Here is an 11,135-nt window from a genome sequence, read left to right as displayed (position 1 = left end):
GCTTGCTGGGAGGGATGCCACCTGGTCGCTAGGTAACAAGCGTTGCGTGAGTTGCGGGAGGAGCGACGTCTCTCTAATCGGGGCGGGGCGCCCAGGCTGCCCCAGATCCTCCTCCTAGACTGTCTGCCCCGAGCCACGCCCCAGACTCTCCTCCCCAGGCGGCCTATCCCCAGGCGTGTTCTCCCAGTCTTCACTGGGATCTCCAGACTGTAGCTTCTTGGTGGCCAAAGAGTAGTTCTTAAGAGAGGAGTAGACATGGTGATCTTGGTTGACTCAGATTATTAATATAGACAGAGCACTCTGCAAAAATATTAAGTGAACCCCATTTGAAAAAGTCTGGCAGCTCCTGAAAGGGTGAGACAGAGTTGCCATGTGACCCAGCAATTCCGTTCCTAGGTATATATTCAATAGAAATGAAAACGTGCACAACTGTACGTGGATATTGTCACCTTTAATGATAAATTAGCCAGTTATTTCACCAGCAAAGGCAGACTTATTTAGGAATAGCAGTGAGCAGTGGTGGAGCACAGGCAAATCCAGAGATCAAAGTGGGGAACTTGCTACTCTAGGGAAAAGACGGAGCTGGGAATCAGTTCAGTTCAGTTCAGTTCAGCCGCTCAGTCGCGTCCGACTCTTTGTGACCCCATGAATTGCAGGGAGGCACCAGGCCTCCCTGTCCATCAGCAACTCCCGGAGTTCACCCAAACTCATGTCCATCGAGTTGGTGACGCCATCCAGCCATCTCATCCTCTGTCGTCCCCTTCTCCTCCTGCCCCCAATCCCTCCCAGCATCAGGGTCTTTTCCAATGAGTCAACTCTTCATATGAGGTGGCCAAACTATTGGAGTTTCAGCTTCAGCATCAGTCCTTCCAATGAACACCCAGGACTGATCTCCTTTAGGATGGACTGGTTGGATCTCCTTGCAGTCCAAGGGACTCTCAAGAGTCTTCTCCAACACCACAGTTCAAAAGCATCAATTCTTCAGCATTCAACTTTCTTCACAGTCCAACAGCATCGGACCTTGCTTCTATCACCAGTCACATCCACAACTGGGTATTGTTTTTGCTTTGGCTCCATCCCTTCATTCTTTCTGGAGTTAGCTGGGAATAGAGACTGTGATAACCAGAGTCCATTGGAGGAGCTGGGGATCCAAAGTAAGGAGGTTTTGCAGGGAGGGGGTTGGGCCTCTGTGGTTTCTGATTGGCTGGGCTATGGGAAGTGGAGAGAAGCTTCCTTTCTCCTGCTGAATGTGAATGAGAGATGCCTTCCTGTTGGGGGTAAAGGGGAAGGTAGGTCTTTTTCTGTTTGCACTACCAATGAAAATAAATATGCCATTCAATTTTGCTTAATTTTAGAACTGCAGTCTTCCAATTTAATCTTAAGAAAAACGAATTTGGGGAGATCAAGTTTCCCATAATGGCTGTTGTAATTACAGATTACTTTGACCCACTTAGTTAAAAAAATGGTTATGTGGGGAGGTCCCTAAATGTTAAACATGAATCCAGCTGGAGTCCCTAAAGGAGGGCTGCCCTCAGAGCATTTAAATGACTGGATCGCATTTCCCTAAGTTCTCCTGAAAACCCTAGAAAGTTGCCAGAGTCCTAGCCTAGATTCCAAAAGGAATAAAACAGAACTCTTAGATCACAGTTACCTCAATCTCCCAAAGAGAACCTTGCTACGTGCTCTCCACAAAACAGTTGAGTACTTACCAAGGATGAAACCACCATACCCCTGAAAGGGTCAGGATTAGGAATAAAGTTGAGGGCTCAAAATGCAAAATGAGAAGCGCTCAGAATTTGAGAGGAGACTCGTCAAATCAGAAGCTGGTGGTGACGCACAGAAGCGATAAGCGCAGGGAGCCTGGTTCAACACCTCAGTTGATTTCACTTCTTGGGGGTCATCTCCAGATCCCACTTCTGACACCACATATATCAACTTCAATAATACAAATAGCCAGTTATTTTATCAGCAAAAGTTGAGTTTATTCAGAAATATAGAGAAGTTGCAATTCAAGATAGGTGAACCACAGTGGACCACAGGCACATCCAGAGAGCAAGAAGTGGGGACTTGCTACTATAGGAAACATGGGGCAGCGGGATGGACTGTGACAGCCAGAGTCCATCGGAGGAGCTGGGGCCCAGAGCACGGAGGCTCCCTACAGGTGGGGGCACTGCGGCCGCAGCTGCAACCAGAATGAAGCACAGAGAAATGTTCTTCTTTCTACCAGATAGTAAATAGAGATGCTGTCCTATCAGAGGTAAAGGGGGCATCTCTTACTGTTTGGGGTAATTGATAGTGCACACAGGGCTTGAGAGTTTCCCGTGCAGGCCTGTCCCAACTCTAACTTTAGCTGAAGTTGCTTTAATTAATTCCACAATATTCAGAGCAGCATAATTCATAATTCCTCAAAAGGAAGCAACCGAATGTCCAACAGATGAACGCATGCAAAAATGTGGTATATCCACACAATGGAAAATTATTCAACCATAAAGAGGAATGAAGTTTTGACACATGCTACAACATGGGTTGTTGTCCATTTTGCTTGATAATATTATGCTATGAAAGAAGCCAGTCATACAAGCCCATATATTATATTACCCACCTACATGAAATATCCAGAGTCCAGAGTAGGCAAATCATGGGCAAGAACAGTGGTCACCACAGGCTGGGAAGGGAATGTGGAGTGACTGCTCAAGGGTAGTGGGTTTCTTTTTTCTTTGCTATTTGTTTATTTATTTATTCGGCTGTACCAGGTCTTAACTGAGGCAGTGTGGAGTCTTTCGTTGTGGCCTGCGGGATTCTCAGTTGCAGACTCCTGGGTGTAGCATTGTGGATCTAGTTCCCTGACCAGGGACTGAACCTGAGCCCTCTTCACTGGGAGCATGGAGTCTTAGCCACAGGACCACCAGGGAAGACCCTGGGTTTCTCTTCAGGGCCATGAAAGTGTTCTGAAATTGACTGTGGTGATGGTTGCATCTATCTGTGAGTATACTTAAAACTACTGAACTGTTCACTCTAAATGCAGGAATTATGTGGTGTATGAACTATATCTCAATAAAGCTGTTATTAATATACATACATGTATTTTCCCAGCTCCCTCTTTGCAGCCCCTCCCAACATGCACAGGGTCTGATTATAACGTGGAGCCTCAGCTCCTGACTGCTAGTTCCCAACAGTCCGAGGACCAGCAGACGTGCCAGGACACACTGGCCCCAGGAAGTGTGCTGTCAGGCCTTCCTGGGCCTGGCTGCTGCCCTCAGCCTGCCCCTGGACCACTGCCTACCCCAGGCCAGGGCCCCATCCACTGGGGGTTGCCAGGGTGGCCTGGGCAACCAGCTTCACTGTGTCCCTCAAGGGTGTGTGTGAGTATGTGTGCCAGTGAATGGACGTGGGGCTGGACAGGAAGACCATGGCTGGCCCATGATCTCCATCCTGAGGGGATAGAGAGTTATGATGAGGTTGGCATCACCTGGCTGCGTTCTGGGGGACCGGGACATGAGGTCTCCATGGCGCTGGCCTGCAGAGACGGATGTGCTGGGCCTCCTTTGCCCAGGGATGTGACGCTGGACCCATGAGCAGGAAGTGCCCACAGCAGGCCAGCTCCCGCTGACACTGTCTATCCAGCAAGTACCCCACAGGCCTGGTTCCCTCCTTTCCTGCCCCCAGGGCCTGGAACCACCCTTCGAGCCCCTCTTTTCTGAGCCCAGGGCTGTTACTCACATTCCAGGTGCATCTTGGTGCTGTCAGAATCATTTCCTGGATCTGAGTATTTCCCCCAAACTGCACCAAACTCCTCCTGAGGCTGAGTGGGGCCACCTCCACCTCCCCAGTGTGCAGAGACCCAATGTGGAGATGGACCCTGGGGTCAAGCATGCAGCCTCCGGCTCAGAACCAGTTGGGGTGGCAGGAATAAGGCTGGAGGGGTGGGAATGGGGTGAGGCGGCGTGGGGAAGGCACACTCTGCCAGTAGCTGGGGCCATGGAGCTCTGGCTACAGGGCAAGAAGAGTTCCCAACAACCTTATAAACGGTAACATCCCCTTAGGTTCTATGTTCGTCTCTGGCTTAGAGAAGAGAAACTGAGGCATGCAAAGGCTGGGAACCCACTCACCCAGTGCCTTCCTTCCCTCTGGAGCCTGGAGCCTCTCCCCCTGAATCCCTGTACTCTGCAGAGACCTCTGCACCTGCAGCTTTCACGTGGAGCCTGACGTCTGGGATTCACCTCCACCAAGCCCCCTGACCTAACCACGATGCTTCACCGTGGATGCAGCCCTCTCAGCCCTTCCACCGCAAGACTTGGAGAGTGTCTGGAGGTGGAGGGGCAGGGCATCGACAAGGCCCACACACTTTGCGGCTCAGGTGACCAGGTGGCAGGTGTGAAAATGAATAAAGGGAGAGCGCCTTTAAAATGAATCAAGGGCTTCCCTGGTGGTCCAGTGGTTAAGAATCTAAGAATATGCCTGCCGATGCAGGAGAAAGAGTTTCAATTCCTGGTCCAGGAAGAGTCCATGTGCAGAAGGGCAGCCAGGCCCCCGCGTCACAGCTACTGAGCCGCGCTCTAGAGCCTGTGCTCTGCAACAGGAGTGGCCACTGCAGTGAGAAGCCCGAACACCACAAATGGAGAGTAGCCACTGCTTGCTGCAACTAAAGAAAAGCCCGAGCGGCAACAAAGACCCAGCACAGCCAAAAGTAAATAAATAAATAAAAATAAAATAAATGAAGTCAGACCCCCAGATAGCTAAAGCAATCCTGAGAAAGAAAGACAGAAATTGGACTCCTTGACTCAGACTATACTACAAAACTTCACTCATCAAAACAGTGTGTTTCTGGTGCAAAAGCTGAAACATTAGGTCAATGGAACAGGATAGATAACCCAGAAATAAACCCACACACTTAGGGTAAATTAATCTATGACAAAGGAGGCAAGAATATACGATAGAGAAAAGAGAGCCTCTTCAGTAAGTGATGCTGGGAAAACAGGACAGCTACATGTAAAACCATGCACAAAAATAAATTAGAACACTCTCTAACACCATACACAAAAATAAACTCAAAATGGATCAAAGACCTAAATGTAAGGTTGGACACTATAAAACTCTTGGAGGAAATCATAGGTAGAATATTTTTCACATAAATCACATCATGATCTTTTTTGGTCCACCTTCTGGAGTAATGAAAATAAAAACAAAAATAAACAAATGAGACCTAATTAAACTTAAAACTTCTGCACATAAAAGGAAACCATAAACAAAGCAAAAAGACAACCCACAGAATGGGAGAATATTTTCAAAAGAAGCAACCAACAAGGGATTAATCTTCATAATATATAAACAGCTCATGCAGCTCTATGTCAGAAAAAAACAACCCGATCGAAAACTGGGCAGATGCTCTAAATAGACATTTCTCCAAAGAAGACAGATAGATGGTCAAAAAGTACATGAAAAGATGCTCAACATCACTATCAGAGAAATGCAAATCAAAATTACAGTGAGGTATCACCTTACACCAGTCAGAAGGGCCATTATCATAATGTCTACAAACAAGTGTTGGCGAGGATGTGGGTGGGAATTCCCACTGTTGGTGGGAATGTAAACTGGTAGAACCACTATGGAGAACAGTATGAAGGTTCCTTAAAAAAATAAAAATAGAACTACCATATGACCCAGCAAAGCCACTGCCGGAGAGAAAACCATACTTTGAATCAATACGTGCGCCCCAGTGTTCACTGCAGCGCTATTTACAACAGCCGGGACATGGAAGCACCTAAAACCCATCAAAGAGGAACAGAAAAGAAGATGTGACACATATATACAATGGGATATTACTCAGCCATGAAAAGAATGAAGTACTGTGTTTGCAGAGACACGCATGGACCTAGAGGTGATCATACTAAGTGAAGTCAGACGGAGAAAGACAAACACCATATGACATCGCTTGTATGTGGAATCTAAACAAGTGGTACAAATGAAGTTGTTCACAAAACAGAGACAGAGTCACAGATGTAGAAAATAAACTTAGGGTTCCCAGGGGAGAACGGGGGTGGGGAATTGGGAGACATATACATGCTGACATATACACGCTGGTTGTTGCTGTTGTTCAGTCGCTGAGTCGTCTCCGACTCTCTGTGACCCCATGGACTGCAGCACGCCAGGCTTCCCTGTCCATCACCAAGTCCTGGAGCTTGCTCAAACTCATGTCCATTGAGTTTGAGCACTTGGTGATGCCATCCAACCATCTCATCCTCTGTCGTCCCCTTCTCCTCCTGCCTTCAATCTTTCCCAGCATCAGGTCTTTTCCAATGAGTCAGCTCTTTGCATTGGGTGGCCAAAAGATTGCGGCTTCAGCTTCAGCCTCAGTCCTTCCAATGAATATTCAGGGTTGATTTCCTTTAGGATTGACTGCTTTGATCTCCTTGCTGTCAAGGGATTCTTAAGAATTTTCTCCAGCACCACAATTTTAAAGCATCGATTCTTCAGCACTCAGCCTTCTTTATGGTCCAGCTTTCACATCTGTACATGACTACTGGAAAAACCATAGCTTTGACTTTAACTGCTAACTCTGTATGTCTCTAACTAAGTTTGCTTTTCTTCCCCCTAACTCTGTGGAGCTACACTTTGCACTGATTTTCCTTTCTGCTAAATACATCCTGTATCTGGTGTTCACCCTTATAATACTCTTCTCCTTGTAGTTACGTATCAGAAAGCAGGCCACCAAGCCCCTAAACTGCCAGGCTCAATTGCTGGGTTACTGACTACTGATACCAGTCTGTGACTGTCTTTGAAACAATGCAAGAGGAAGATATCAAGATCCTAACACCTTTGTTCCTCATCACTGACTTCTGACTACAAGCCCTCATCTTCTATAAGCCCCTAGACACCTCAGGAACCAGAGATCAAATTGCCAACATCCGCTGGATCATCGAAAAAGCAAGAGAGTTCCAGAAAAACTTCTGCTTTATTGACTACGCCAAAGCCTTTGACTGTGTGGATCACAATAAACTGTGGAAAATTCTGAAGGAGATGGGAATACCAGACCACTTTACCTGCCTCCTGAGAAATCTGTATGCAGGTCAAGACGCAGCAGTTAGAACCAGATATGGAACAACAGACTGGTTCCAAATTGGGAAGGGAGTATGTCAAGGCTGTTTATTGTCACCCTGCTTGCTTAACTTATATGCAGAGTACATCATGCAAAATTCCAGGCTGGATGAAGCACAAGCTGGAATCAAGATTGCCAGGAGAAATATCAATACCTCAGATATGCAAATGATACCAGCCTTATGGCAGAAAGCGAAGAAGAAATAAAGAGCCTCTTAAAGTGAAAGAGGAGAGTGAAAAAGTTGGCTTAAAACTTAACATTCAGAAAACTAAGATCATGGCATAGATGGGGAAACAATGGAAACAGTGACAGACTTTATTTTGGGGGGCTCCATAATCACTGCAGATGGTGACTGCAGCCATGAAATTAAAAGATGCTTGCTCCTTGGGAGAAAAGCTATGACCAACCTAGACAGTATATTAAAAAGCAGAGACATTACTTTGCCAACAAAGGCCTGTCTAGTCAAAACTATGGTTTTTCCAGTGGTCATGGATGGATGTGAGAGTTGGATTATAAAGAAAACTGAGCACCAAAGAATAGATGCTTTTGAACTGTGGAGTTGGAGAAGACTCTTGAGAGTCCCTTGGACTGCAAGGAGATCAAACCAGTCAATCCTAAAGGAAATCAGTCCTGAATATTCATTGGAAGGACTGATGGTGAAGCTGAAGCTCCAATCCTTTGGCCACCTGATGCGAAGAACTGACTCATTTGCAAAGACGCTGATGCTGGGAAAGATTGAAGGCAGGAGCAGAAGGGGGCGACAGAGGATGAGATGGTTGGATGGCATCACCAACTCGATGGACTTGAGTTTGAGCAAGCTCCAGGAGATGGTGAAGGACAGGAAAGCCTGGCATGCTGCAGTCCATGGGGTATCAAAGAGTCGGACACGACTGAGTGACTGAACTGAACTGGTTGAGCTCAGGCAGGATGGGAAACTATCAGGCAATCCTCCTTGAAGATCCCATTGTCATCTTCCCAGTGAGCAATTCTTTATATCCTGCTGCCCTGATTCCCTCACTCCCCGAGGAGATCCTCTACAACCCTCAGAGGTTATGGAGACTATTTACCTGGGTCGACTGCATCTGTCAGATAAACCTCTGAGCAATGCTGATTGGGACCTGTTTGGGCAGGAAGGTCAGAGATATGCAGGGTATGCAGGAGCAATGAAGAGAAGTGAAAGGCAAAGGAGAAAAAGAAAGATATATCCATCTGAACGCAGAGTTGCAAAGAATATCAAGGAGAGATAAGAAAGCCTCCCCCAGTGATAAATGCAAAGAAATAGAGGAAAACAATAGAATGGGAAAGACTAGATCTCTTCAAGAAGATTAGAAATACCTAGGGAACATTTCATGCAAAGATGGCCACAATAAAGAACAAAAATGGTTTGGACCTAACAGAAGCAGAAGATACTAAGAAGAGGTGGCAAGAACACACAGAGCTGTGCAAAAAAGATCTTCAAGACCCAGATAACCATGATGGTATGATCACTCCCCTACAGCCAGACATCCTGGAATGCGAAGTCAAGTGGGCCTTAGGAAGCATCACTGCAAACAAATCTAGTGGAGGTGATGAAATTCCAGTTGAGCTATTTCAAATCCTCAAATATGATGCTGTGAAAGTGCTTCACTCAATATGCCAGCAAATTTGGAAGACTCAGCAGTGGCCACAGGACTGGAAATGGTCAGTTTTCATTCCAATCCCAAAGAAGGGCAATGCCAAAGAATGTTCAGACTACCTCACAATTACACTCATTTCACATGCTAGCAAGGTCATGCTCAAAATACTTCACATTAGGCTGCTACAGTATGTGAACCAAGAACTTCCAGATGTACAAGCTGGATTTAAAAAGGCAGAGGAACCAGAGATCAAATTGCCAACATCCACTGGATCATCAAAAAAGCAAGAGAGTTCCAGAAAAACATTTAGTTCTGCTTCATTCAGTTCAGTTCAGTTCAGTCATATCTGACTCTTTGCAACCCCATGGACTGCAGCATGGCAGGCTTCCCTGTCCATCACCAACTCCTGGAGCTTGCTCAAACTCATGTCCATTGAGTCGGCGATGCCATCCAACCATCTCATCCTCTGTCGCCCCCTTCTGTTCCTGCCTTCAATCTTTCCCAGCATCAGGGTCTTTTCTAATGAGTCAATTCTCCGCATCAGGTGGCCAAAGGATTGGAGCTTCAGCTTCAGCATCAGTCCCCTCAATGAATATTCACGATTGATTTCCTTTAGGATTGACTGGTTTGATCTTGCAGTCCAAGGGACTCTCAAGAGTCTTCTCCAACACCACAGTTCAAAGTATCATTTCTTCAGTGCTCAGCCTTCTTTATGGTCCAACTCTCACATCCATCCATGACCACTGGAAAAACCATAGCTTTGACTAGACAGGCATTTGTCAGCAAAGTGATGATGTCTCTGCTTTGTAATATGCTTTCTAGGTTGGTCATAGCTTTTCTTCCAAAGAGCAAGCGTCTTTTAATTTCATGGCTACAGTCACCATCTGCAGTGAATTTGGAGCCCCCCAAATAAAGTCTCTCACTGTTTCCATTGTTTCCCCATCTATTTGCCTTGAAGTGATGGGGCTGGATGCCATGATCTTAGTTTTCTGAATGCTGAGTTTTAAGCCAACTTTTTATTTTTCTCTTTCACTTTCATCAAGAGGCTCTTTATTTCTTCTTTGCTTTCTGTCATAAGGGTGGTATCATTTGCATATCTGAGGTTATTGATATTTCTCCTGGCAATCTGGATTCCAGCTTGTGCTTATCCAGCCTGGCATTTTTGCATGATGTACTCTGCATATAAGTTAAATAAGCAGGGTGACAACATATAGCTTTGACTTACTCGTTTCCCAATTTGGAACCAACCTGTTGTTCCATGTCCAGTTCTAACTGTTGCTTCTTGACCTGCATACAGATTTCTCAGGAGGCAGGTCGGGTGGTTTAGTATTTCTATCTCTTGAAGGATTTTTCACAGTTCGTTGTGATCTACATAGTCAAAGGCTTCGGCGTAATCAATAAAGCAGAAGTAGACATTTTTCTGGAACTCTCTTGCTTTTTCGATGATCCAACGGATGTTGGCAGTTTGATCTCTGGGTCATCTACCTTCTCTAAGTCCAGCTTGAACATCTGGAAGTTCTCAGTTCACAAACTGCTTCACTGACTGTGCTAAAGCCTTTGGCTGTGTGGATCACAACAAGCTGTGAAGATGAAGAGTTGTGTAGCACTCCACCCCTGCCTGCACAGCTGCCACTGGGAGTTTTCTCAGGGTTGAGGAGGGACTTGAAACAGCAGGTCTGTAAACGCAACCGAGAAGGGGTCCTGCTCCCTAGGAAAGAAAACAGGAACTAGTGGAAATGTGAAAGTCCCAGAGGCGTTGGTGGGGAGCAGCAGGGAGACAGAAGTGTCCCTCGGGTGAGGACGTCAGCGGCCTGGGTCTGCAGTCCCCTGCCATCCTGGTGTGGGAGGCAAGCGCCTGCTCCCCGCAGACCAGAGGAGGGGGCCTTGGGAGTTGGGTGTGTGTGTGTGTGTGGGTGGGACTAGGCTGGGGAGGACTCAGGAGGCTCCAGCCTCAGCCAGTCCGACTGTGTGCCTCTGGGGAGGGTCCCCAGCAAGATCCCAGAGGATCTTTGTCCAGGTCCAGGGTCCAGGCCATTGCGGCTGGGAGACCAGGTTGCCCAGGCGGGAATGAGCCTGGGGCTCTCTTGGCCGACTTGTCACTTGGACCTCTTCCGTGGGGTGGCGCCCTAGAGACAGCGGAAACGGGGGATCTGCCTCCTGCCGCACTTTGGCCCTGGGAGGGAAGACAGCAGGTGGACAGCGTTTTCTGGAGTGGGAGGAGGCAGGGTCCAGGGTTCACAGAGAAGAGCAGGAGGCCCATGTGGACCTCAACTGAGGTTCTCCACCCAAGACAGGGCAGAGTCAGCCCTGCCAACATCCAGGGTGTGGCTTCTCCACAGGACATACTCAAAACCAAGGCCCAGAGTGGGGCTGACTCTGAACAAAGTTCATAATCATAGACTTTCACACAACAAAGTGCATTT

This window comes from Bos grunniens, chromosome 29, assembly GCF_055505025.1.
Source record: "Bos grunniens cultivar Pamir isolate PY7600 chromosome 29, Bosgru_T2T1.0, whole genome shotgun sequence".
NCBI classification, from domain to species: domain Eukaryota; kingdom Metazoa; phylum Chordata; class Mammalia; order Artiodactyla; family Bovidae; genus Bos; species Bos grunniens.
The sequence above is the reverse complement of the archived record's forward strand: the minus strand, read 5'-3'. Positions refer to the sequence as shown.